Genomic DNA, 27,861 nt, shown 5'->3' with positions numbered 1-27,861 from the left:
CAGCCTTTGCCCTTATCCAACAGGTATGAGGTTCTTGCTGCCTGTGTGGATCAGGGAAAAGCCTGTAGGATGGATGAGTAGGTTGACCATGGCACCATGGTGAAGGAGGCCATTCAAGTGGGGGGCGTGAAAGGGAATGTAGTGGTAGGGGACAGTACAGTCAAGGGGATAGATACTGTTCTCTGCAGCCGTGACCGAGAGTTCCGAAGGTTGTGTTGCCTGTCCGGTGCCAGGGTTAAAGACATCTCCTCACAGCTGGAGAAGAACTTGGAGTGGGAGGGGGTGGATCCAGTTGTCGTGGTCCATGTAGGAGCCAACAACATAGGTAGAACTAGGAATGAGGTTCTGCTGAGGCAGTTTGAGGAGCTAGGATCCAAATTAAAAAGCAGAACCTCAAAGGTAATAATCTCTGGATTGTTACCTGAGCCACGTGAAAATTGGCATAGGGACAAACAGATTAGAAGTTTAAATGCGTGGTTCAAAGAGTGGTGTGGGAGGAAGGGGTTTCGGTTCATAGGAAACTAGAGGGAGCTGTCCCTTTGGACAGGCTCCACTTAAACCGAGCTGGAACCAGTGTCCAGGCGAACCGAATAACTAGGGCAGTAGACAGGGCTTTAAACTAATGAAGGGGGGGTGGAAGGATTCAGGAAAGTAAATTTAAAAGCAGCAAGAGAGATGGCAAGGCTTTAGAGCAGAGTAGAGTAGTTCTGATAAAAATAAGCAGAGTGGGTCAGGAAGGGACCAAGAGAGTAACGAAGGTAATAAGGCATCAGTGACTTAGGTGACATCAGGGAAAAAGAGAAATAAGTCAAAGCTAAAGGCACTATATCTGAATGATGAATTAATAGCGCAGGTAGAAATTACCATAGAAGGATAGGAGCAGGAGCAGGCCATTCGGCCCCTCGAATCTGCTCCACCATTCAATGCGATCATGGCTGATCATCCAAATTCAGTACCCTGTCCCTGCTTTCTCCCCATATCCCTTGATCCCTTTAGCCTTAAGAAATATGTCCAACTCCTTCTTGAATATATTTAATGAATTGGCCTCTACTGCCTTCTGTGGTAGAGAATTCCATAGGTTCACCACTCTCTGGGTGAAAAAATTCCTCTTCATTTCTGTCCTAAATGGCTTACCCCTTATCCTTAGACTGTGACCCCTGGTTCTGGACTCCCCGACCATCGGGAACATCCTTCTTGCATCTAGTCTGTCCAGTCCTGTCAGAATTTTATAAGTTTCAATGAGATCCCCTCTCATTCTTCTAAACTCCAGCGAGTATAAGCCCAATCGACCCAATCTCTCCTCATACGTCATTTCTGCCATCCCAGGTATCAGCCTGGTGAATCTTCGCTGAACAACCTCCATGGCAAGAACATCCTTCCTCAGATAAGTCGACCAAAACTGCACACAATACTCAAGATGTGGTCTCACCAAGGCCCTGTACAACTGTAGCAAGACATCCTTGTTCCTGCACTCAAACCCTCTCACTACGAAGGCCAACATACCATTTGCCTTCTTAATCACCTGCTGCACCTGCATGCTTACCTTCAGCGACTGGTGCACAAGGACACCCAGGTCTCATTGCACTTCCCCTTCTCCCAATCTGTTGCCATTCAGATAACAATCTGCCTTCCTGTTTTTGACACCAAAGTGGATAACCTCGCATTTATCCACGTTATATTGCATCTGCCATGCTTCTGCCCAATCACCCAACCTGTCCAAATCATCCTGTAGTTTCTCGGCATCCTCCTCACAGCGCACACACCCACCCAGCTTTGTGTCGTCTGCAAACTTGGAGATATTACATCTAGTTCCCTTGTCTAGATCATTAATATATATATTGTGAATAGCTGGGGTCCAAGGACCAATCCCTGCGGTACCCCACTAGTCACTGCCTGCCACTCAGAAAAAGACCCATTTATTCCAACTCTTTGCTTTCTATCTGCCAACCAGTTCTCTATCCAAGTCAATACCTTACCCCCAATCCCATGTGCCTTAACTTTAAACGCTAATCTCTTATGCGGGACCATATCGAAAGCCTTTTGAAAGTCCAAATACACCACATCCACTGGTTCTCTCTTATCTTTTTAACCAGTTACATCCTCAAAAAATTCCAGTAGATTAGTCAAGCGTGATTTACCTTTTGTAAATCCATGTTGACTTTGTCCGATCCGGTCACTGTTTTCCAAGTGCTCTGCTTTTACATCTTTTATAATAGACTCTAGCATTTTCCCCACTACCGATGTCAGGCTTACCGGTCTGTAATTCCCCATTTTCTCTCTACCACCTTTTTTGAATACCGGGGTAACATTAGCTATGGGTACTGTTCCAGATTCCATCGAATGTTGGAAGATGATCAGCAATGCAGCTACTATTTCTAGGGCCACTTCCTTAAGTACCCTAGAATGTAGATTATCAGGCCCTGGGGATCTATCGGCCTTCAATCCCGTCAATTTCCCTAACACCATTTCCCTACAAATACTGATTTCTTTCAGTTCCTCCCTTTCATCAGGCCCTATGTTCCCCGACATCTCTGGGAGGTTATTTGTCTCCTCCTTTGTGAAGACAGAACCAAAGTATGTTTTTAATTGGTCTGCCATTTCTTTGTTCCCCATTATAAATTCCCCTGATTCTGACTACAAGGGACCTACGCTTGACTTCACCAATCTTTTTCTTTTCACATATCTATAAAAGCTTTTACAGTCAGTTTTTATGTTCCTTGCAAGCTTACTCTCATACTCTATTTTCCCCTTCTTAATTAATCCCTTTGTCCTCCTTTGTTGAATTCTAAACTGCTCCCAATCTTCAGGTTTACTGCTTTTTCTGGCCAATTTATATGTCCTCTCCTTGGATCTTATGCTATTGCTAATTCCCCTTGTTAGCCACGGTTGAGTCACCTTTTTTGTTTTATTTTTATGCCAAACTGGGACGAGCATGCGGTCTTTGAATGTTTGCCATTGCCTATCCACCGTCAACCCTTTGAGTGACATTCCCCAATCAATCCTACCCAACTCGCGCCTCATACCATCGTACTTTCCTTTATTTAAATTCAGGACCCTAGTCTCTGAGTCAATTACTTCACTCTCCATCTTAATGAAGAATTCTATCATATTATGATCACTCCGACCCAAGGGGCCTCCGACAACAAGATTGCTAATTAATCCTTTCTCATTACATAATACCCAGCCTAAAATGGCCTGATCTCTAGTTGGTTCCTCGACATATTGGTCTAGGAAACCATCCTGTAAACACTCCAGGAATTCCTCCTCCACAGTATTGTTACTAATTTGGTTAGCCCAATCTATATGTAGATTAAAGTCACCCATGATGACTGCTGTGCCCTTATTGCACACTTCTCTAATTTCCCTTTTAATGCCATCCCCAACCTCTGCATTACTGTTTGGAGGTCTATATACCACTCCCACTAACGTTTTCTGCCCCTTGGTATTTCTCAGTTCTACCCATACAGATTCCACATCATCAGAGCTAATGTCCTTCCTTACAATTGTGTTAATCCCTCTTTAACCAGCAATGCTACCCCACCTCCCTTTCCTTTTTGCCTCTCTTTCCTGAATATTGAATATCCCTGGAATTTGAGTTCCCGTAATCCCAATCAAATCATATTCGTTTACCTCTATTTGCGCAGCTAATTCATCCACCTTATTACGAATGCTCCTCACATTAAGACACAAAGCCTTCAAGCTTGTTTTTTTAACACTCTTAGACCTATTAGAATTATTATTTACTGTGGCCATGTTTGATTTAATCCGTTGATTTCTCTGACTGCCACATTTGTTTTTCTCCTTCCTATCTTTTGCTTTTACCCTCGTTTCCCTTTCCTCTGTTTCCCTGCTTAGGTTCCCAACCCCCTGCCATTTTAGTTTAAACCCTCCCCCAGAGCACTAGCAAACACTCCCCCTAGGACATCGGTCCCGGCCCTGCCCAGGTGCAAACCGTCCGGTTTGTACTGGTCCCACCTCCCCCAGAACTGGTTCCAATGTCCCAGGAATTTGAATCCCTCCCCCTTGCACCATTCCTCTAGCCACGTATTCATCTGAAATATCCTTCTATTTCTACTCTGACTAGCACGTGGCACTGGTAGCAATCCTGAGATTACTACCTTTGAGGTCCTATTTTTTAATTTACCTCCTAACTCCCTATATTCAGCTTTTAGGACCTCATCCCATTTTTTACCTATATCGTTGGTACCTATATGCACCACAACAACTGACTGTTCACTCTCCCTTTCCAAAATGTTCTGCAGCTGCTCTGAGACATCCTTGACCCTTGCACCAGGGAGGTAACACACCAGCCTGGAGTCTCGTTTGCGGCCGCAGAAACGCCTATCTATTCCCCTTACAATAGAATCCCCGATTACTATAGCTCTACCTGTGGTAAACCACTGTATTGTATATTGCCACCTCTGGGTGGCGCTGTGTATGGAGGCATGCCTCAGCTGACTCCACCCACCACTGTGTGGGTTTCGTTCAGACTTGTTCAGTCACTCACGAAGAAGCATGGTCTCTTCTTAGCTAATAAAAGCCTTATTCATCTCTTCTTTCGACTCATCATCTCTTCTTCGACTCATCACCTTTTATGAAGTAATTGATAAGCGTATCAATTTTATTAGCTAAAAGTTAAATGGCGACACCTGAGGAGCAACAACAGCAACGGATACAGCAGACATTGCTGAGAGCCCTCAGACCACCACGCCTGGACCTCGACCCTCAAGATGTGGGTGCATCAGCCAAGTTTGAACACTGGCTGAGCTGCTTTGAATCCTTCCTCGCAATCTCACAGGTTACAGAGGAGGATCACAAACTGAAAATTTTGACCGCCCAGGTGAGCCATCAAGTATATATGCTAATCCGGGACTCTAATACGTACGTGGCGGCCCTCGAGCTACTAAAAGGGCAATATACGCGCCCAGTGAACACAATTTACGCCCGACACCTCTTGGGATCCCGCAGGCAGCAACCGGGAGAATCGGTAGGGGCATTTGCACGGGCGCTACTGGCACTCTGCAGAGACTGCGATTGTAAAGCGGTAACGGCTGTGGAGCACGCGCAGGGACTCGCCTGTGATGCCTTCGTCAGGGGCCTCCAGTCAGACCACACCCGGCAGAGACTGCTAGAAAGCAAGGAACCCGACCTGAAGACGGCCATTGCCCTTGCGCTCTCGTTAGAGGAGGCCCACCGAAACCTCGAGGCATACCCCCGTAACGGCGCCGAGACATGGCAATCGAAACCGTGGGACACGGGACCGCCGCCCCCGGCACCAACCGCTGCAGCGACCCAACCGAGACAGCAGCCTCCGGTAAGAACTGCTTCGATGCCCAGTAACCAGGCCCAAAAATGCTATTTCTGTGGCCAGTTAAAACATCCCAGAGCGCACTGCCCAGCTAAGACAGCTACCTGCTCGGGCTGCGGGAAGAAAGGCCATTACGCTAACGCCTGCAAGGGGAAGCCAGCCAGCAGCGCAGCGTGCGGGCCGTGGGAGCAGCCATCTTATCCGCCATTTTGTGTACCCCCGGCCGCATGGCATCCGCCGCCATCGTATCCAACGCACTCAACCGCCATTTCGTCACCGGAACCGACCACCGTCTCGGCGGATGACTATAGTGACTCACTAAGCCACATACTGGCCTCCGTGACGCTGGATCAAGGCCACCCTCACCATCTATCCAGCTCCATGATGGATATCGCGGTAAACGGCCGCGCCACCAGTTGCCTGATCGACAGCGGGAGCACAGAGAGTTTCGTCCACCCCGACACGGTACGTAGCCACTCCCTCACGATTCTGCCAACGCACCATCGCATTTCTATGGCGTCCAAGTCCCAGTCAATGGACATCAGCGGCTACTGTGTGGTGACCCTGTCAGTAGGGGGCACTGAATATCAAAAATTTAAACTGCTAGTCCTGCCCCGTCTTTGCGCTGCCGTCCTGCTAGGGTTGGATTTTCAGTGCCACCTTAAGAGTGTCACACTAGCATACGGTGGACCCCTCCCCCCACTCACAGTCTGCAACCAACAACTTTTAAATCGCCCGCTGCAAACCACCTGCAGCCTTTCCACATTAAAAGTCCCCCCCCCTCCCCTGTTCGCTAACCTCACCCGCGACTGTAAACCCATCGCTACCAAAAGCAGGCGGTACAGTGCCGGGGACAGAGCTTTTATCAGCTCTGAGGTGGAGCGGCTCTTGAAGGAGGGCATTATCGAAGGTAGCACTAGCCCCTGGCGAGCCCAGGTTGTAGTCGTTAAAACCACTGCAAAACGCCGCATGGTAATCGACTACAGCCAAACCATAAACCGGTACACCCAGCTGGACGCGTACCCCCTCCCTCGCATATCTGATATGGTCAATCAGATTGCGCAATACAAAGTATTCTCCACCATCGACCTTAAGTCAGCGTACCACCAGCTGCCCATCCGCCATGAGGACTGCCAGTATACTGCCTTCGAGGCAAACGGCCGCCTCTACCACTTCCTTAGGGTCCCCTTCGGCGTCACCAACGGGGTTTCGGTCTTCCAAAGGGAGATGGACCGAATGGTTGACCAGAACGCGCTGCGGGCAACCTTCCCCTATTTGGATAACGTCACCATCTGCGGCCACGACCAGCAGGACCACGACGTTAATCTAGCAAATGTCCTCCGTACGGCCCAACGGCTGAACCTAACGTACAATAAGGAAAAATGTATGTTTCACACCAAGCGCCTGGCCATCCTCGGCTGCGTGGTGGAGAACGGAGTCATCGGGCCCGACCCCGACAGAATGCGCCCCCTAATGGAGCTACCCCTTCCCCACTGCCAAAAAGCACTGAAGAGATGCCTGGGGTTTTTCTCCTACTACGCCCAGTGGGTGCCCCTCTATGCAGACAAAGCCAGGCCCCTCATCAAAGCCACCTCCTTCCCCCTGACACCAGAGGCGTGTGCAGCCTTCACTCTTATCAAGAACGATATCGCGAAGGCCGCAATGCACGCGGGGGATGAGTCCATCCCCTTCCAAGTGGAGAGCGATGCCTCCGACTTCGCCCTAGCCGCGACCCTTAACCAGGCGGGCAGACCCGTGGCCTTTTTCTCAAGGACCCTCCAGGGCCCCGAGACGAGACACTCCTCCGTCGAAAAGGAGGCCCAGGCTATTGTAGAAGCGGTGCGTCACTGGAGGCATTACCTGGCCGGGAAACGATTTACCCTGCTCACTGACCAGCGTTCAGTAGCTTTTATGTTTAATAATAAGCAGAGGGGTAAAATCAAGAACGACAAGATCTTGAGGTGGAGAATCGAACTCTCCACCTACAATTATGATATCTTGTATCGGCCAGGGAAACTCAATGAGCCCCCAGATGCCCTATCACGTGGTACATGCGCCAACGCGCAGAGTGATAGGCTGCAGTCCCTCCACAATGACCTCTGCCACCCGGGGGTCACCAGGTTTTTCCATTTTATCAAATCCCGTAACCTGCCCTACTCCATCGAGGAGGTCAGGACCATGACCAAGAGCTGCCAAATCTGCGCCGAGTGCAAACCGCACTTCTATAGGCCGGACAGAGCAAGCCTGATCAAGGCCACCCGCCCCTTCGAACGCCTGAGCGTCGATTTTAAAGGGCCCCTCCCCTCCGCTGACCGCAATGTGTACTTCCTCAACATAGTTGATGAGTACTCCCGTTTCCCCTTTGCCATCCCTTGCCCAGACATGACCAGTACCACGGTCATCAAGTGTCTGAATGACATCTTCGCTCTGTTCGGGTTCCCCAGCTATATACATAGCGACAGGGGCTCATCGTTCATGAGCGACGAACTTCGGCAGTACCTGCTAACAAGAGGTATCGCCACGAGCAGGACCACCAGTTACAACCCCCGGGGGAACGGCCAGGTGGAAAGGGAGAACGCGACGGTTTGGAAGGCAGTCCTCTTAGCACTAAAATCTAAGGGCCTTCCGACCTCCCGCTGGCAGGAGGTCCTCCCTGCAGCGCTTCACTCCATTCGGTCACTGCTTTGTACTGCCACTAATGCGACCCCTCATGAGAAAATGTTCGTTTTCCCCCGGAAGTCTACATCGGGAACCTCGCTACCGGCATGGTTGACTTCTCCTGGGCCCGTCCTACTGCGGAGGCACGTGAGGACGCATAAAACGGACCCCCTGGTCGAGCGGGTGCACCTCCTACACGCCAACCCCCAGTATGCCTGGGTGACATACCCAGACGGGCGGGAGGACACGGTCTCCATACGAGATCTCGCACCCTCGGGTACCCCTGAATTACCACCGTTATCCCCCTTACCACCGTTATCCCCCTTACCACTGTTATCCCCCACCACCCCTCCCAACCCAACCCCTGCAGACGGCATGCCAAAGCCCCAGGAATCTTCGCCAACCACCCAGACACCAGACCCGACGTCGGATGCTGCAACACCACCGCCGCCACCACGACGATCAGGACGTCAGACAAGGCCTCCTGATAGACTTAACTTGTAGTACCCTTCACCCCGCCGGACTTCACATTAAACAAGGGGTGAATGTGGTAAACCACTGTATTGTATATTGCCACCTCTGGGTGGCGCTGTGTATGGAGGCATGCCTCAGCTGACTCCACCCACCACTGTGTGGGTTTCGTTCAGACTTGTTCAGTCACTCACGAAGAAGCATGGTCTCTTCTTAGCTAATAAAAGCCTTATTCATCTCTTCTTTCGACTCATCATCTCTTCTTCGACTCATCACCTTTTATGAAGTAATTGATAAGCGTATCACTACCCCTCTTTTTACTCCTGTCCTGTGCAGCAGAACCACCCCTGGTGCCAGGATGTTGGCTGCTGCTGCTTTCCCCTGATAAGCCATCCCCCTCAACAGTGTTCAAAGTGGTATATCTGTTTGAGAGGGGGATGTCCACAGGGGACTCCTGCACTACCTGCCTGCACCTACTACTCTGCCTGTTGGTCACCCATTCCCATTATGCCTGTGCAACCTTTACCTGCAGTGTGACCAACTGCTTAAACGTGATATCCACGACATCCTCAGCATTGCGAATGGTCTAGTATGTTTCCAAGCGCAGCTCCAGTGCCGCAATGCGGTCTGCCAGTAGCTGCAGCTGGATACACTTCCCACACACATGGTCATCAGGGACACAGGAAGTGTCCCTGAGTTCCCACATAGCACAGGAGTTTCATACCATGAGGCCAAGCTCTCCTGCCATGACTTACCCTTTAATTAATTCAAATTAAATTAAATCAAATCAATCCCACCAATTACACGACAGTTAAATGATATACTTAAGGGCCCTGGTTTACCAACAGTCCCCGCTACACCACAGAGAGCTTAGAAACTATAAACCACAGAGTTTAAGTTTAAAAAAGAGAGAAATACTCACCAACCAATCACTTACCTGCTTTCTGGTGATGTCACACTTCGATTACTTTTTACTTCTCTCCCTCCCTCTGAGCTTGGAGATTGGTAAACCTACCTGAGCCTCGCCGCTGCTTTTAACCTCGCCGCCGCCGCCTCATTCCTCATAGGTCCACCACCGCCGCCGCTCTGAGGCCTACCTGAGCCTCGCCGCTGCTTTTAACCTCGCCGCCGCCGCCTCATTCCTCATAGGTCCACCACCGCCGCCGCTCTGAGGCCTACCTGAGCCTCGCCGCTGCTTTTAACCTCGTCACCACCGCCTCGTTCCTCGCAGGTCCACCACCGCCGCCGCTCTGAGGCCTACCTGAGCCTCGCCGCTGCTTTTAACCTCACCGCCGCCGCCTCATTCCTCGCAGGTCTGCCACCGCTCTGAGGCCTACCTGAGCCTCGCCGCTGCTTTTAACCTCGCCGCCGCCACCTCATTCCTCACAGGTCCGCCGCCGCCGCCGCTCTGAGGCCTACCTGAGCCTCACCACCGCTTTTAACACCGCCGCCGCCACCGCCGCTCTGAGGCCTACCTGAGCCTCGCCGCTGCTTTTAACACCACCGTCACCTCGCTCCTCGCATGTCCGCCGCCGCTCTGAGCAGGTTTGATCTAATAGCCATAATGGAAATGTGGTTGCAAAGTGGCCAAGGTTGGGAACTAATTATTCCAGAATACATAACTTTTAGAAGGGATAGGCAAAATGGAAAAGGAGGAGGGGTAGCCCTGATAATAAAGGATGGGATAAAGACAGTAGAGAGAAAGGATCCTAGCTTTGAAAATCAAGTAGTAGAATCAGTTTGGGTGGAGCTAAGAAACAGCAAGGGGCAGAAAACATTGGTGGGAGGTGTTTATAGGCCCCCAAATAGTAGTTGTAATGTAGGGCAGAGTATAAATCAGGAAATTAGAGGTCTATGTAACAAGGATAATACTGTAATCATGGGGAACATTAATCTACATATAGACTGAGCAAACCAAATTTGCAGTAATAGTGTGGAGGACAAATTCATGGAATGTATGCAAGATAGTTTTCTAGATCAGTATGTTGAGGAACCAACTAGGGAACAGGTTATTTTAGAACTAGTATTGTGCAATGAGAAAGGGTTAATTAATAACCCTATAGTAAAGGGGCTTTTAGGGAAGAGTGACCATAATATGATTAAATTTTATATTGAGTTTGAAAGTGACTTGGTTAAATCCAAAACTAGGGTCTTAAATCTAAACAAAGCAAACTATGTAAGTATGAGGGGCGAGTTGGCTAAGGTAGATTGGGAAACTACATTAATAGGTATGACAGTGGATGAGCAATGGCTAGCATTTAAAGAATTAATACATAATTTACAATAAATATAGAGTCATAGAGTTATACAGCACAGAAAGAGGCCCTTTGGCCCATTGCGTCTGCATCGGCCATCAAGCCCTGTCTATTCTAATCCCATTTTCCAGCAGTTGGTCCAAAGCCTTGTATGCTATGGAGTTTCAAGTGCTCATCTAAATGCTTCTTGAATGTTGTGAGGGTTCCTGCCTCTACCACCCTTTCAGGCAATGAGTTCCAGATTCCAACCACCCTCTGGGTAAAAAAGTTTTCCTCAAATCCCCTCTAAACCTTCTGCCCCTTACCTTGAAACTATGCCCCCTGGTTATTGACCCCTCTACTAAGGGGAAAAGTTCCTTTCTATCTACCCTATCTATGCCCCATATGATTTTGTACATCTCAACCAGCTCCCTCCTCAGACTTCTCTACTCTAAGGAAAACAACCCCAGCCTGTCCAGTCTCTCTTCATAGCTGAAGCGCTCCAGCCCAGGTAACATCCTGGTGAATCTCCTCTGCACCCTCTCCAATGCAATCACATCCTTCCTATAATGTGGCAACCAGAAATGCACACAGTGTTCCAGCTATGGCCTAACTAGCGTTTTGTACAGCTCCATCATAACCTCCCTGCTCTTATATTCTATGCCTCGGTTAATGAAGGCTTCCCATTGCCTTTTTAACCACCTTATCTACCTGTCCTGCTGCCTTCAGTGATCTATGTACATGCACACCAAGGTCCCTCTGATCCTCTGTCCTTCCTAGGGTCCTACCATTCATTGTGTATTCCCTTGCCTTGTTAGTCCTCCCAAAATGCATCACCTCACACTTTTCAGGGTTAAATTCCATTTGCCACTGTTCTGCCCATCTAACCATCCCGTCTAAATCATCCTGTAGCCTGAGCCTTCCCTCCTCGCTATTTACCACTCCACCAATTTTCGTGTCATCTGCGAACTTACTGATCATACCTCTTACATTCATATCTAAATTATTAATGTACAGGAAACTTTTTTTTATCCAGCACTGACGGGACCAACATGGTGCCAGTTCATCAAAAATTCTGGATAACCAAAAGCTATAGTAAAAGATACGGAGCTGAGAGCTCCGTATAAAGCAACAAACCCTGTTGCTTAGCAACAGCTTCAGAACAATGGCCACAAGTTGCAAGTGTATCTGTAGCTTAGCAACAGCTGCAGCCACACCCTTGCACAGCAACAAATGGAGGAAGGCAAGTAATAAAAGTTACCTGAACCTACTCCTGAATTTTGCCGGTTAACCGAGATTTCCGGTTATTTAGGTGCCGGTAAATCGAAAATTTCCTGTACACTACAAACAACAAAGGACCCAGCACCGATCCCTGCGGTACACCACTGGACACCGGCTTCCAGTCACAAAAACAACCTTCGACCATCACCCTCTGCCTCCTGCCACTAAGCCAATTTTGGATCCAATGTGCCAAATTGCCCTGGATCCCATGGGCTCTTAACTTCTTGACTAGTCTCCCATGTGGGAAAATAGAATGAGTGTAAACTAGCGAGAGACATAAAAACAGACTGTAAAAGCTTCTATAGGTATGTAAAAAGGATAAGATTAGCAAAAGTAAATGTGGCTGAGACAGGAGAAATTATAATGGGGAATAAGGAAATGGCCGAGAAATTAAACAAATGCTTTGGGCTTGATTTTCATTGGGCCGTTGAGGTGGGATTGGAGGCATGTGGGGGGTTAAAATCATGAAATCGGGGGGCACGAACCCATCCCGCCCCCAACCTGCCTCCATGCCAGTTTCAAAGGAGGTGGATACCCAACCTGTGCTGGGAGCCGCCTCTCTGTGGCGGGAAGGGGATTAGTGCCAATTAACTGACTGTTAACAGGCAGTTTTTAGCCTAATCCCTATTTTTATCCCTGAAGTGTGGGATTCCCGACGGCTCCAAACCACGCTAAGTTAGCAAGGCGGACCGCCGGGCTGAAGGGCTTGGAGGGTTCGAGATGTCAGTGTTCAGATGAGTGATGGGTGCATGAGTGCAGAGATAAGTGTGTTTGGTGTGTGTAAAGTGTTTAAAGAAGTTTTACTTTGTGGCGTACCGATCACAGAAAGGACACAATCCGCTTTCCGGTCCGTAGACTATAAATCAGGCGTCATGCCTTTAAGAAGGATCACACCTTTAAGAAACTCGATCTGCAACATAGTTAAGCCCAGAGCGGGGGAGGAGCAGTCGAAGCTGTGGACTGATGAAAGGCAGTCGTACTTTGTGTAGTCTCTGACTCCATTTTGTGTTCAGCATGCAGCCTCAATAATTAAACCTTTTCTGTTGAACCTCTCCGAGTTCAGTATTTTTTGCTAGGAGTACGTAGACTCCTACATTGGTGACCCCGACGCTCAGGACGACTCCTAAGCGTAACCATGGCTGACACAAATGCAGTTTCTGTGAAGCTGCTGGAGTTCTGGGAGAACCTGGCCACCGCCTGGTTCCTTCAAGCCGAATCGCAATTCCGACTCCGCGGCATCACCGCCGACGCAACGATGTACGACTACCTCCTCGCCTCCCTGGGCAGCTCCACAATCACGAAAGTCTGGACAACACTACAAAACCCTCCGGAGGAAGGCAAGTACGCACATCTCAAGGCCGCGCTCATTAAAAAATTCACAGTCTCCCAATTCTTGCGCAACTGCCACCTCCTCGACCTCCCGGGCCTCGCTGACTCCACGCCATCAGACTTGCTCTCACACATGCTTGCTCTGACCGACGAGAAACCGCCCGGCTCCCTCTTCCGCACGCTCTTTATCCGCCAACTACCTCCCAGCATCCGCCCGGCGATCATGGCGTCCAGCCTCACGGACCTCGAGGCCCTGGCCGACGAAACCGATAAGCTCCTGTCCGCCAGCTCCAACCACGCCGTCACCCCCGACCTGGCCTCCGCAGCGTCGGCGCGCGCTCCACCCTCTATCGCGCGGCCACACAGCTCGGTCACGAGGCCCCCCAGGCCCCCACGTCCCCCAAGCCCTCCGACCCAGGGCTACTGCTACTTCCATACCCGGTTCGGTGCATGGGCACGCCGCTGCAGCCATCCCTGCACGTTTCCAACCACCCCCACACCGGCCTACACGATGGCCGTGGGGCAAGCAGGCGCGCTGCTGTACGTTACGGACAGCGCCTCCGGACGCCGTTTCCTATGCGACACGGGCGCGCAGCGCAGCATCATCCCCACGTCCGCCCTTGAGATCCAGCAAGGCGGCTGCGGCCCTGCGCTGGCTGCCGCCAATGGCACCGACATCCGGACGTACGGCACCCGCACCGTCACCATCGACCTCGCAGGCCGCCGCTACCACTGGGAGTTTATCACCGCCAAGGTGCTCTCCCCGCTCCTCAGTGCGGATTTCCTGTGCACCCACGGCCTGTTGGCCGACATGCCTCGGCGCCGCCTCGTGGACATGAACACCATGTCACCTATCCCGGGCGCCATGGCCCCCCCCAACCCGCCGAAATGGCGTGGCAGTGCCGCACCCGCTCAACGGACGACTACTCAGCACTCCTGGCTGAGTTCCCAGCCCTCACCAACCCGACCTTCTCCGCGAAGGTTGCTAAGCACGGGGTAGAACACTTCATCCCCACCACAGGCCCACCGGTGTATGCCCACACCCGCAGGCTGGACCCGGCCAAGCTGGAGATCGCGCGGGCCGAGTTCGCCACAATGGAACAGCTCGGCATCATCCGCCGCTCCAACAGCCCCTGGGCCTCCCCACTCCACATCGTCACCAAACCCGACGGGGGATGGCGCCCCTGCAGGGACTACCGGCGCCTAAACGACGCCACCACGCCGGATCAGTACCCCATACCGCACATTCAAGACTTCTCGGCTAGACTGGCCGGCCGCTCAGTCTTCTCCAAAGTCGACCTGGTGCGCGGTTACCATCAGGTGCCAGTCCACCCCACGGACGTTCCCAAGACGGCCATAATCACCCCTTTTGGGCTATTCGAGTTCCTCCGAATGCCCTTCGGCCTCAAAAACGCGGCCCAAGCCTTCCAGCGGCTCATGGACTCGGTCCTCCGGGACCTGAAGTTCCTCTTTGTCTACCTGGATGACATCCTGGTAGCTAGTTCCTCCAAGCAGGAACACATCGAGCACCTCCGCACCCTGTTCCAGCGGCTCAGTGAGCACGGGCTCATCATCAGCCCAGCCAAGTGCCAATTCAGCCTCAGCAGGATCGAATTCCTCGGCCACCACATCACGCAGGACAGAGCCATTCCCCTGCCTGCCAAGGTGCAAGCCGTCCAGCAGTTCCCCCGGCCTACCACCATCAAAGGCCTCCAGGAGTTCTTGGAGATGATCAACTTTTACAACCGCTTCATTCCCGGAGCGGCCTCCCTCATGCGGCCCCTATACGAAGCCCTCCGTGGTAAGAAAGACAGAATGGCGATCGAGTGGTCGGCGGACATGTTGACCGCTTTCGACTCGACCAAAAAGGCACTCGCCGACGCCACCATGCTCGCTCACCCACAGCCCAACGCCAGGGTGGCCCTCACCACGGACGCCTCCGACCACGCGGTTGGCGCCGTGTACGAACAGTGGGTCGACGGGGCCTGGCAACCGCTGGCCTTTTTCAGCCACCAACTGCGCCCCCCGGAGGCCAAATACAGCGCCTTTGACTGCGAGCTCCTCGCACTGTACCTGGCAGTCCGCCATTTTAGATTTCTTCTGGAGGGCCGCCCCTTCACCGCGTTTGTCGACCACAAACCCCTGACATTCGCGATGGCGAAATCTGCGGACCGTGGTCAGCCAGGCAACAACGCCAGCTCGCCGCGGTGTCCGAATTCACCACGGACATCCGGCACGTCTCTGGTCGAGACAACGTGGTGGCCGACTGCTTATCCCACCCCGCCGTCCACGGCGCCCACCTGGCAGTGGACTATGCTCAACTGGCAGCGGAGCAACGCACCGACCCCGATCTGCTCTCCGCGCCCACAACCCTCCCAGGGCTGCGACTGACCGACGTCGCCTGCGGCCCGTCCGCCGTCACAGTCAAATGCGACAACTCCTTGGCGCAACCCCGCCCCGTAGTCCCGGCGTCCTGGCAAAAACGGGTGTTCGACATCGTCCACGGCCTCTCACACCCCGGCACCCGCGCGTCCATTAGACTGGTGGCCAACCAATTTGTCTGGCGTGGCCTGCGCAAAGATATGCGCGTCTGGTCCAGATACTGCATAGCTTGCCAGCGTGCCAAAATCCACCAGCACGTCAAAGCCCCACTCGAGGAGTTCACCGTGCCAGAAAGAAGGTTCGACCACATCCACATCGACCTCGTCGGCCCCCTGCCACCATCACAAGGTCACACGCACCTGCTGACAATCGTGGACCGTACCACCCGCTGGCCCGAATCAATTCCACTGACGTCCACCACCACCGCCGACATCGCGAGAGCATTCATCGGTACCTGGGTCGCTCGGTTCGGCGTCCCCTCCGACATGACGTCGGATAGAGGCCCGCAGTTCACCTCTGATCTGTGGGCCGCCATCGCCCGAAACCTCGGGGTGGCCGTTCACCGCACCACGGCTTACCACCCCCAGGCCAACGGACTGTGCGAGCGATTCCACAGGTCCACGAAGGCGTCCCTCTGCGCCAGCCTCGAGGACGAGGCTTGGATCGACCGCCTCCCGTCGGTGCTACTCGGCCTACGCTCCGCGGTCAAGGAAGACCTGCAAGCCTCGGCGGCGGAACTCGTGTACGGCCAGCCGCTGTGCGTACCCGGAGAGTTCCTGCCCACCGCCACGACCCCCTGGTCGGCTGACCAGCAACGCCGCGCTTTCGCCAACCGAGCACAACAGTTCGCTCTGGTACCCACCGGCCAGCACGGCGAACCAGCAACCCGCGTACCACCTAGCCTGCACATGGCCAAATTTGTTTTCGTGCGCCATGACGCCCACCGAGGACCTCTACGGCCCCCATACGATGGACCCTACAAGGTACTCCAGACGGGGAACAAGTTCTTCCTCCTCGAAGTGGGCGGCAGAACTGACAAGGTGTCGGTCGACCGGCTCAAGCTGGCGCACCTAGAGCCCGATGAACCCGTTCAAGTGGGCCAACCCCCACCGCGGGGCAGACCGCCTAAGAACCCGACGCGTCCGACCGCCCCGCTCCCGACACCAACCGCCAAGAGCCGTTCCGGCCGTGCCATCAAGCCGCCACGCCGGTTCGTACACTCCCTACTAGCGGATTGTGGGGGGAGCTGTGTGGCGTACCGATCACAGAAAGGACACAATCCGCTTTCCGGTCCGTAGACTATAAATCAGGCGTCATGCCTTTAAGAAGGATCACACCTTTAAGAAACTCGATCTGCAACATAGTTAAGCCCGGAGCAGGGGAGGAGCAGTCGAAGCTGTGGACTGATGAAAGGCAGTCGTACTTTGTGTAGTCTCTGACTCCATTTTGTGTTCAGCATGCAGCCTCAACAATTAAATCTTTTCTGTTGAACCTCTCCGAGTTCAGTATTTTTTGCTAGGAGTACATAGACTCCTACAACTTACCTTTACAGCCTTCCTTCCTTCAGATCTCGGGAGTCCCTCATCTCACCGACACAGAAAGCAGAATGGCCGCGAGCTGTCAAAAGTTGCAGCATTCAGCTTTCTGTTCTGGAGAGATCTCTAAATCTGCCTGAGAGGAAGGAATTAACTTAGTGTACAGATTGTCAGTGTTTGACAGCTTCAAAGAGCTGTCAAACACTGATATTTCATCTGTCAAAAGCTCTTGACAGATGAAATGTCAATCTGTGACATCACCTGTTGCCGGGTGGCCCTTAATTGGCCTGCTGAGCCCGCTGGGTGGGCTCAACAAGGTCAATCAAGTGAAAATCGCGTGGGTTGGCCACAATTCGATGGAGACAGGACTACAATCCCTAAAGTTGTAGTCCCGCCTCCTACACGCCTCCAGTATCAAAATCCAGCCCTTTGTGTCTGTTTTCACGGACGAAGACGCAAAAAACTTCCCGGATACAGTGAAGTTCACAGGGTCTAGTGAGAATGAGAAACTGAAAAAAATTAATATTAGTAAAAAAGTAGTACTGGAGAAATTAATGGGACTGGAAGCTAATAAATCATCTGGACCTGATGGCCTACATCCTAGGGTTTTGAAAGAGGTGGCTATAGAGACAGTGGATGCATTGGTTGTCATTTTCCAAAATTCCATAGATTCTAGAATGGTTTCCGTGGATTGGAAGGTAGCACTATTTAAGGAAGGAGGGAGAGGGAAAATGGGGAACTACAGACCAGTTAGCCTGACATCAGTAGTAGGGAAAATGCGAGAATCTATTATTAAGGACGTGGTAACAGGGCACTTAGAAAATAATAATAGGATTGGGCAGAGTCAACATGGATTTATGAAAGGGAAATCGCGTTTGACAAATCTGTTAGAATTTTTTGAGGTTGTAACTAGCAGAATAGATAAGGGGGAACCAGTGGAAGTGGTGTATTTGGATTTTCAGAAAGCTTTCAATAAGGTGCCACACAAGAGGTTATTAAACAAAATTAGTGCTCATGGGATTGGCGATAATATACCAGCATGGATTGAGGATTGGTTAACGGACAGAAAACAGAGAGTAGGAATAAATGGGTCATTTTCGGGTTGGCAGGCATTAACTAGTGGGGTACCACAAGGATCAGTGCTTGTACCTCAGCTATTCACAATCTACATCAATGATTTGGATGAGGGGACCAAATGTAATATATCCAAGTTTGCTGATGATACAAAGCTGGGTGGGAATGTAAGTTGTGAGGAGGATGCAAGGAGGCTTCAAGAAGATATAGACAGGCTAAGTGAATGGGCAAGTACATGGCAAATAGAATATAATGTGGAGAAATGTGAAGTTATCCACTTTGGTAGGAAAAATAGAAAAGCAGAGTATTTTGTAAATGGTGAGAGATTGGGAAATGTTGGTGTTCAGAGGGACCTCGGTGTCCTTGTACACGAATCACTGAAAGTTAACATACAGCAAGCAATTAGGAAAGCAAATGGTATGTTGGCCTTTATTACAAGAGGATTTGAGTATACGAGTAAAGACGTCTTACTGCAATTATATAGGACCCTGGTGAGACCACACCTGGAGTATTGTGCACAGTTTTGATCTTACCTAAGGAAGGATATACTTTCCATAGGGGGAGTTCAACAAAGGTTCATCAGACTGAGTCCTGGGATGGGGGGATTGTCCTATGAGGAGAAATTGAGTAGACTAGGCCTATGTTCTCTAGAGTTTAGAAGAATGAGAGGTGATCTAATTGAAACATACAAAATACTTACAGGGCTTGACAGGGTAGAGGCAGGGAGGATGTTTCTCCTGGCTGTGGATGTAGAACCAGGGGTCACAGTCTCAGAATAAGGGGTCAGCCATTTAGGACTGAGATGAGGAGAAATTTCTTCACTCAGGGTGGTGACTTTTTGGAATTCTCTACCCCTGTGAAGGCTCAGTCGTTGAGTATATCGAATATAGAGATCGATAGATTTTTGAATATTAAAGGAATCAAGGGATATGGGGATAGTGCAGGAAAGTGGAGATGAGGTAGAAGATCAGCCATGATCTTATTGAATGGCAGAGCAGGCTCGAAAGGCCAAATGGCCTACTCTTGCTCCTATTTCTTATGTTCTTATGTACATGCTGTGCCAGGTTGGCACCACCCCACAGCAACACCATAAAGGATCCCTACAATGACCAAGCCATTCCTTTCACACTGACCACCATTGCTGGATGTTCTGTTATGTCTCACCATTCACTGCAACTCACTAAGCCACTTCCAAAGGTGCACACAAATGTGTTCAAGATGGGAAAGAGATGAAAATAAAGACTTTAATGGTTGACAATACATTAAATTTGCCATTAACATTGACTAAAACATCCAAGTGGCTACCCTTGTGAATCTACTTGTCATCTTCCGCATGCATGGGCAAACTCGGCCATCATGCTCCGCGTAGCCATCTGGAGCTCTGACCGAGGGGGTGGCAGTGGGGATGAAGTGTAAGCGCTTTGAGAGGAGCTCACACTTCCCTTTCCCCTCTCACGGCCATTCCTCTCATAGGCCACCCGCACTTCCCTGCTAGCAAGGAGCTGGAGAGCACCTTGCTGCACATCAGTGGGGCCATGAGGATCCATGTCTACGCTGATGTTCCTCCTAGACAGAATGTCTATGAGCCGCTGCCACCTATGCTCCATAGATAGACATCTATTCTCCATAGATAGCTATCTATTCTCCATAGAGACCATTTGCTGCTCTGAGTGGCGCATTAGCTGCTCCATGCAGGTGGCTATCCTATCCATGGAAGAGCCTACAGTCGCCATCGCCTGTGACACGGTGGTGCTCATGTTGGAGATGGGCTCCTCCATTCTCTGAACATTTGCAGACATCGCGGTCGCAAAACCTGTCAGAGCCCCCTGCACTTCTTCCTGCACCTCCAGGCTCGCCCTCTTTCTGGATGGCCCCCAAGGCTCAATGTCTGCATGCAGCTGAGCAGAGCTGGGAGTGTCCTGCGTCCTCCGGCGAGGAGTCTCTACTGCTGTCCCTGCCTCCACCATCTGCTCTTGCTCACTTGTGACTCATGACGGACCCAGTGACAACATTACTCTATCTCGCGTGGGACCCACTGAGGTGTGCATCTCTGCGTTGGTGCTGGGTGCGCTTATGTCTGGTGATGCTGCGCCTTCAGAGGCTGGAGCCTCCTCTGAGGAGTCATCTTTCTCTTCGTCCTGGACAGTGAGGGGAGCTATTGAAGGACCTGTGGGAGAGTAAAGAGATGAGTTAGATATGCCATATGAAGAATGGATAATGATACCATTGTGCACATGATGACCATTCAATGGCTGCTGACATCAGTCCCCATATGAGTGACTGAAGTATGCCATGTAGCTGTATGAAATATAATTCTGTCACCAGGTTGCTGAGATGTCCCCCTCTCTCCATCTCCCACCTCCAGCTGCTTGGCCACCCCCAATACTTCCAACGCAGCCTCCTCTGCTGTTGTTAGGGTGGCAAATGATGGAGGCACAGCTCCAGTTCTCTCCCTCTCCCTCTTATTGTGCGCTCTCTTCTGAAATGAGGGAAAGAAGAGAAGGTTGAGTGAGAGTGATGGAATGAGTGTAAGCAAAGGATGGGTTACATCTTTAGAGGGAGACTATGATGGATTGGGGTGGCAATGCCAAGTGGCCTCCTTGTGTGTTGTTAGTTGTATGATTCTATTAGGATGAGGCTGAGTGTGAGGGGTGGCTAGCAAGATGGGGATGTGATAATGTAGATAGAGCAAGAGGGATGGGTGGACGTGCAAGGTATGTTCGTGTGAGTAAGGATGTGCAGGAGTAGAGTTGGGAAGGCAGAGTGATGGGGATGTGATGAGAGGCAAAGCAGGATGAAGTTGAGTGTGGCTTTGTACTTACCTTTCCTGATCTAATGAGATTATTGAAACGTTACTGGCACTGCACCCAGGTCCTCCTGAACACATCCCTGCTGTTGATCTCCTCTGCAATTTGGAGCCAGGCTTTTTTTTTTCTCCTGCGGAGGTCTCTTCGACCCATTGGAAGTGAAGAGAACCTCCCTGCTTGCTCTGACTCCCTCCACAAGCACATGGAGGGAATCATCGGAGAATCTGGGTGCAGCCCTCTGCCTCTGTGCAGCCATCTCTCCAACTGTTTGGAGCAATGAAAACCTCCAGTGTGCTGCCTGGACACTCCTAGATGAACCTTCAAATGCAATGTGGCCACGACTCCTTTAAATATCCCGGCTGAAAATGCGTCACAGATGACGTCATTAGACCCACACCATTTAATAGGGGAGCTTAATAGGCCCCATTAGCGCAAAGTCGATTTCCGCGGCGGGATGGAAGCAACAACGGGGTCACAACCTGCCACGCCGACCGCCCGCACCCGACCCACCCAGGTACAGAAAATTCCAGCCTAAGAGTGGGCGGTAGCTCCAGCGTTCAGGTGGAAAATGGTAGCGCTGGCATCAGGCGTCACAGTCTGCGTACTCTGCTTACTTCCGGCACATGCTCCCTGTGCCGACGCAAACGACCTAACCAAAATGCAGTCTGGCGCGGCCCGCACCAGAAGTGTGCTCGCACATGCCATTTTGAACATCCATAGCACTGAAAAATTAGGTGCTATGGAGCTGAATTTCTACACCTAGGAATCCATTTGGAAAATTTCATATCAAGAATGGGTAATGATACCATTATGCACATGATGAACATTCACTGACTGCTGACAACAGTCCCCATATGAGTGACTGCTGTATGCCATGTGGCTGTATGAGATGTAATTCTGTCACCAGGTTGCTGAGATGTCCCCCCTTTCTCCGTCTCCCACCGCCAGCTGCTCTTCAACTCCTGAGACCTCCAGGGTGACCTCCTCTGCTGGAGTCAATGTGGTGAATGATGGAGGACCACCTCCGGTTCTCTCCCTCTCCCACTTATTGTGGGCTCTCTTCTCTTGCAAGTAGGGAAAGAAGAGATGTTTAAGTGAGAGTGATAGCATGAGTGTAAGGAATGTGTGGGTTACATCTGTAGAGGGTGACTATGAGGGAGTGTGGTGCCAATGCCAAAGTGCCAATTCAAAGTGGCCTCCTTGTGTGTTGTCAGTTGGTATGATTACATTAGAGTGAGGGTGAGTGTGAGGGGTGGTTAGTCAGATGGGGCTGTGAGTGCGTAGATAGAGGGAGAGGGATGGGTGGACATGCAAGGTATGTAGGTGTGAGGAACGATGTGGAGGAGTAGCCTCAGTAAGGTGATGGGGATGTGATGAGAGACACATCATGATGAAGTTGAGTTTGGCTTTGTACTCACCTTTCCTGATCTCAAGAGATCATTGAAGCATTTCTGGCACTGCACCCGGGTCCTCCTCACCACATCCCTGCTGTTGACCTCCACTGCTAACTATTGACAGGCCCTTTTGGTCTCCTGGGGAGGTCTCTTGCGCCCATCAGAAGGGAAGATGACCTCCCTGCGTGCTCTGACTTCCTCCACAAGCATATGTAGGGAGTCATCTGAGAACCTGGGTGCATCCCTCTGCCTCTGTGCAGCCATGTGGGCAAGGCTAAGCAAGACGCAAATGCTGACATGTACTGCCAGCACACTCCTAGATTAACCTTCCAATGCAATGTGGCCAAGGCTCCTTTAAATATCCCGGCTGGAAATGAGTCATTGATGATGTCATCAGACCTGCATCATTTAATCGGGCCGGCTAACGCGCAAACCTGCCTTAATAGGCGCCATTAGGGGAAAGCCGATTTGATGAGTGCATGAAATGAGGAACGGGGTCACAACCTGCCACGCCGACCGGCTGCACCCGACCCACCCAGGTAAACAAAATTCTGGCCAATGTTATAATGGATGGGCTAAAAAAGATTGAAGCAAGATACAGTCAATAGATAATACGAGTGGGAAATTCCTCGGGGCCGTTCCGACAAAGTAATGCCAGCACTGCGGGAGCATTTCTGAGGAATTTTGCAGTCACGATCACATAAGGTAATATCATAGAGGGCAGGAGTTTCCGTTGGGTTGCACTAGTTTTTTTCAGCACATTTCGCGTGAAATCAGCCAAACCAGGGCAAACAATCGCGGAATTCATAGCGCAAATTAAGTTCGGCGCAAATCAAGTTTCCGCAATCTTTTGCGCTAGTTTAAAAATATCATGCCAGAAGCCGTACCCGTCCACTTGGCATTCACATACATGCAACAGTGTGAAGTTCGGGTACTTACCCACTAGATACCCACTAAATATGCCAGAATAAGTTAGGGCTTGTCCATTCAAGTGTACGTAATTGTACGTGAATGCCATAGTAAGTCTCAATTACTGCCAAGCAACCTCGCTGGCACTGAAAATTTACTGTTACATGTGTGGAGTCTCATTCCTTCAAATGTTATTATTGTTGGAGATTTTAAAACATTTAAAAATGAACATAAAAACATTTTTTTGCTTTATCTTTCTGCCTCTTTTATCTCTCTCTCTCTTACTACATCTTTCTTTCCCTCTCTTTTTTTGCTTTCTGTACATGATTTAACATGGAATTAAATATTCTAACTTGTACTTCCTGGTTTAGACTCTGTATTTTGAACTGTTAAAGTTACGATTGACTCACCAGCTGTTAACTACACATCGGTTCTTTAATAAATTTATGTGTTTTTAGAATTGTCTCACAGAGTATTTCTGTATCAAACTCACAAACTCAATCTCTGTACACTCTTTGGTGAGGAGTTATAGAATTCTGGGGGAGTATTCCGGACCCTCATAATATCTGGAAGGTTACAGTCTAGTTAAACTTATTAAAAGTGCTATCTAGAAGACGGTAACATCTTCAAGTCATTCCTATCCTTTAGAGAGAGATAGCCTGGACCTTTAGACCCAATTAAGCATCTTAATTCGGCTATCTCTAACTTTAGTTGAAGGTGAATGTCTGGGGAATACGCCTGATCTGGGGTAGCCCGAAAAGTGCTAGGACTAGTAATTATCCCTTCAGGATGCTGAGGGAAGTTAAGGAGGAAATCGCGGAGGTAATGGCCATAATCTTCCAATCCTCCTTAGATATGTGGGTGGTGCCAGAGGACTGGAGAATTACAATTATTACACCCTTGTTCAAAAAAGGGTATAAAGATAAATCCAGTAACTACAGGCCAGTCAGTTTAACCTTGGTAGTGGGGAAGCTTTTAGAAACAATAATCAGGGACAAAGTTAACAGTCACTTGGACAATTGTGGATTAATTAAAGAAAGCCAGCACGATTTGTTAAAGGCAAATCGTGTTTAACTAACATGATCGACTTTTTTGATGAGGTATCAGAGAGGGTTGATGAGGGCAATGCGGTTGATGTGGTGTACATGGATTTCCAAAAGGCATTTGTTAAAGTGCCACATAATAGGCTTCCCAGCAAAGTCCTAGTGCGAGCAAGCACTGAGTGTGAGTCATCAGAGAGTGCTGTGAGTTTGGGTAAGTGTGAGAGTTCTTTAATTGTTATTTCTCTTTAAATCATTCTTGATAAGATTACTTAAGCAGTTTAAGTAAAGGGGAAAAGTTAAATATTTGGGATTCTGTTGGTTTAAGAAGAGTAAAACAAGGTTACACTGCAGTAGGAGTAAATTGGCACAGCAGGCAGTGGAAACCAGTTTTCTAACCAATCAGCAGGGGTGACTCATTTGGCTGTAAACAAACAAACAGTATAAAAAGACCAGTCCTAGTGCGAGCAAGCACTGAGTGCGAGTCATCAGAGAGTGCTGTGAGTTTGGGTAAGTGTGAGAGTTCTTTAATTGTTATTTCTCTTTAAATCATTCTTGATAAGATTACTTAAGCAGTTTAAGTAAAGGGGAAACGTTAAATATTTGGGATTCTGTTGGTTTAAGAAGAGTAAAACAAGGTTACACTGCAGTAGGAGTAAATTGGCACAGCAGGCAGTGGAAACCAGTTTTCTAACCAATCAGCAGGGGTGACTCATTTGGCTGTAAACAAACAAACAGTATAAAAAGACCAGTCCTAGTGCGAGCAAGCACTGAGTGCGAGTCATCAGAGAGTGCTGTGAGTTTGGGTAAATGTGAGAGTTCTTTAATTATTATTTCTCTTTAAATCATTCTTGATAAGATTACTTAAGCAGTTTAAGTAAAGGGGAAAAGTTAAATATTTGGGATTCTGTTGGTTTAAGAAGAGTAAAACAAGGTTACACTGCAGTAGGAGTAAATTGGCACAGCAGGCAGTGGAAACCAGTTTTCTAACCAATCAGCAGGGTGACTCATTTGGCTGTAAACAAACAAACATTATAAAAAGACCAGGCTAGTGTGAGCCAGCACTGAGTGCGAGTCAGCAGAGGGTGCTGTGAGTTTGGGTAAGTGTGAGTTAGGGTAAGTGGGGTGTTAGGTGCTCTTTTCAAACTTTAACTCTGTGGGTTGAAGTTAATAAGGCCTTTCTGGTGCAGAGTGACTGTTGGTAAACCATTTAACTGGTGTAATTAGAGGGATTGATTTAATTTAAATCCAATTAATTAAAGGGGATACTAGCATCTAAAATCGGGCAGAGGGTGTCCATAACTAACAATAAAAAATGTAATTAATTGCATAGAATGGAGCAGGTGATGTGTTACTGTTGCGAGATGTGGGAGCCGGTGGACCCCATTGAGGCTCACGGTGATTATGTCTGTGACAAGTGTCTGCTGCTACAGGAGCTCCAGCTCCGTGTTGATGAGCTGGAGTCTGAGCTTCAGACATTGCGACACATCAGGGAGGGGGAGAAGTACCTGGACTCTGTGTATCAGGAGGTGGTCACACCTATGAAGTTAATTAATTCAGATGTAGCCCATGGTCAGGGACAGGATGGTGCGACTACGAGTGAGGCAGGTACGGGGATCCAGGAGGTAGAGCTGGAGGAGCCGCAGCCCTTGCTCTTGTCCAACAGGTTCGAGGTTCTTACTCCCTGTGGGGACGGGAGCAGGGACTGCAGGGAGGATGAGCAACCTGGCCACAGCACCGTGGAATGGGGGGCCATTCAAGAGGGGGGAGTAAATAGAAATGTTGTAGTGGTAGGGGATAGTATTATTAGGGGGATAGATAGAGTTCTCTGCAGCCGAGAGCAAGAGTCCCAAAGGTTGTGTTGCCTACCCTGTGCCAGGGTTAAGGACATCTCCTCTGGGCTGGAAAGAAACTTGCAGTGGGAGGGGGTGGATCCAGTTGTCATGGTCCATGTTGGTACAAACGACGTAGATAGGACTAGGAAGCCGGTTCTGTTAAAGGAGTATGAGCAGCTAGGGGTCAAATTAAAAAAAAAAACCTCAAGGGTAATAATCTCTGGATTAATACCTGAGCCACGAGCGAATTTGGCTAGGACAAATAAAATTAGAGAGTTAAATGCGTGGCTCAAAGACTGGTGTGGGAGAAATGGGTTTTGCTTCCTGGGACACTGGCACCAGTACTGGGGCCGGAGGGTGCTGTTCCGTTGGGATGGGCTTCACTTGGCCAGTGCTGGGACTAGAGCCCTGGCGGATCATATAACTAGGGCTGTAGAGAGGGCTTTAAATTAACTAGTGGGGGGCAGGTACCCAGAGAGCAAATAATAAAAATGACAACAGAGAAGGTCATAGACTTAGGTAGCAGTGGGGAAATTAAAAACCAGAGCATGTCAGGAAGGGGCAGAAGGTATGGAGTAAAAGGTAAAGTAATAAAAAGGGCAAAAGCAGTAACTAAGTGTCACAAAACATATTTGAAAGTTCTCTATCTGAATGCACGTAGCATTCATAACAAAATAGACGAGTTAATGGCACAAATAACTACATATGGGTATGATCTTGTGGCCATTACAGAAACATGGCTGCAGGGTGAAATAAAGAATAGATTTGCCTTTCTAATCTAGGCTTTATTAACTTTAAAAACCCAGTAGCACATCTTTCAACACCAGTCTCCAACAATGACTAGAGAGAACTGAATTTAAGATGGCCACCACAAATCACCTGACATCCACTACCAATGAGTTTACAACATATATCTCAAGGTAGAAACAACCAATTACAATACTTCTTACTAATACAGAGAACAACCACCCCATTCACCAATCACAATACTTCTTATTAAACATAGGAAATGATCACCACATTCACCCCTCCTTTTAAAACATGCTCCAACCTAAATAACCTTTACAATTTATAATTAATTTATTTACAACTAAAATACAAATATAATATTTCAACAACTTTAAAACATTACTATCAATTTAAAAGTCCATTTTCAATCGGTCGACCGGATATCTTGTTCGTGTCGACCTTCTTAACCTTGGTGAAATTCCTTGCCCTCCCACACCCAGAGGCACCGAAGTATCTTCTGCAGACAGGCCATCCATATCCCGATTATCAACGGTTTCCGGATTGGAAATCCCATCAGGAAGTAAACTAGGACGGTCATGAACATCCATCAAAGGCTGACTAATAGAAGTATAATTATCTGCAATAGGATTGGAAACATTCGTAGTATCTATAACAACATCCACATTATCTGAATCATGACTATTATTAGTATCCTCGGAAGAGGGCTGGCCACCACAAGGAGCCAAGTCTTTAATTGACACAGTACTTTCTTTCCCATCTTGGAATCGAATATGAGCATATTGGGAATTTGCCTCCAACAGCTCCACCTCCTCCACTAAAGGATCATATTTTGACAATCTAACATGGCGTCGAAG

The 27,861-nt window shown here is 49.5% G+C and overlaps 1 pseudogene; it reads right to left on the bottom strand.

Annotated features, from left to right (window-relative positions):
* LOC147120493 (uncharacterized) overlaps positions 1–23,491 on the bottom strand; it is a 31,090-nt pseudogene extending 7,599 nt beyond the window's left edge.
* Between the last annotated feature and the right edge of the window lie 4,370 nt (positions 23,492–27,861).

The sequence above is a fragment of the Somniosus microcephalus genome, chromosome 4 (genome assembly GCF_052327205.1).
Source record: "Somniosus microcephalus isolate GS21.2 chromosome 4, FLI_Smic_1.0, whole genome shotgun sequence".
Classification (NCBI taxonomy): domain Eukaryota; kingdom Metazoa; phylum Chordata; class Chondrichthyes; order Squaliformes; family Somniosidae; genus Somniosus; species Somniosus microcephalus.
This window is presented reverse-complemented; position numbering and strand designations above follow the sequence as displayed.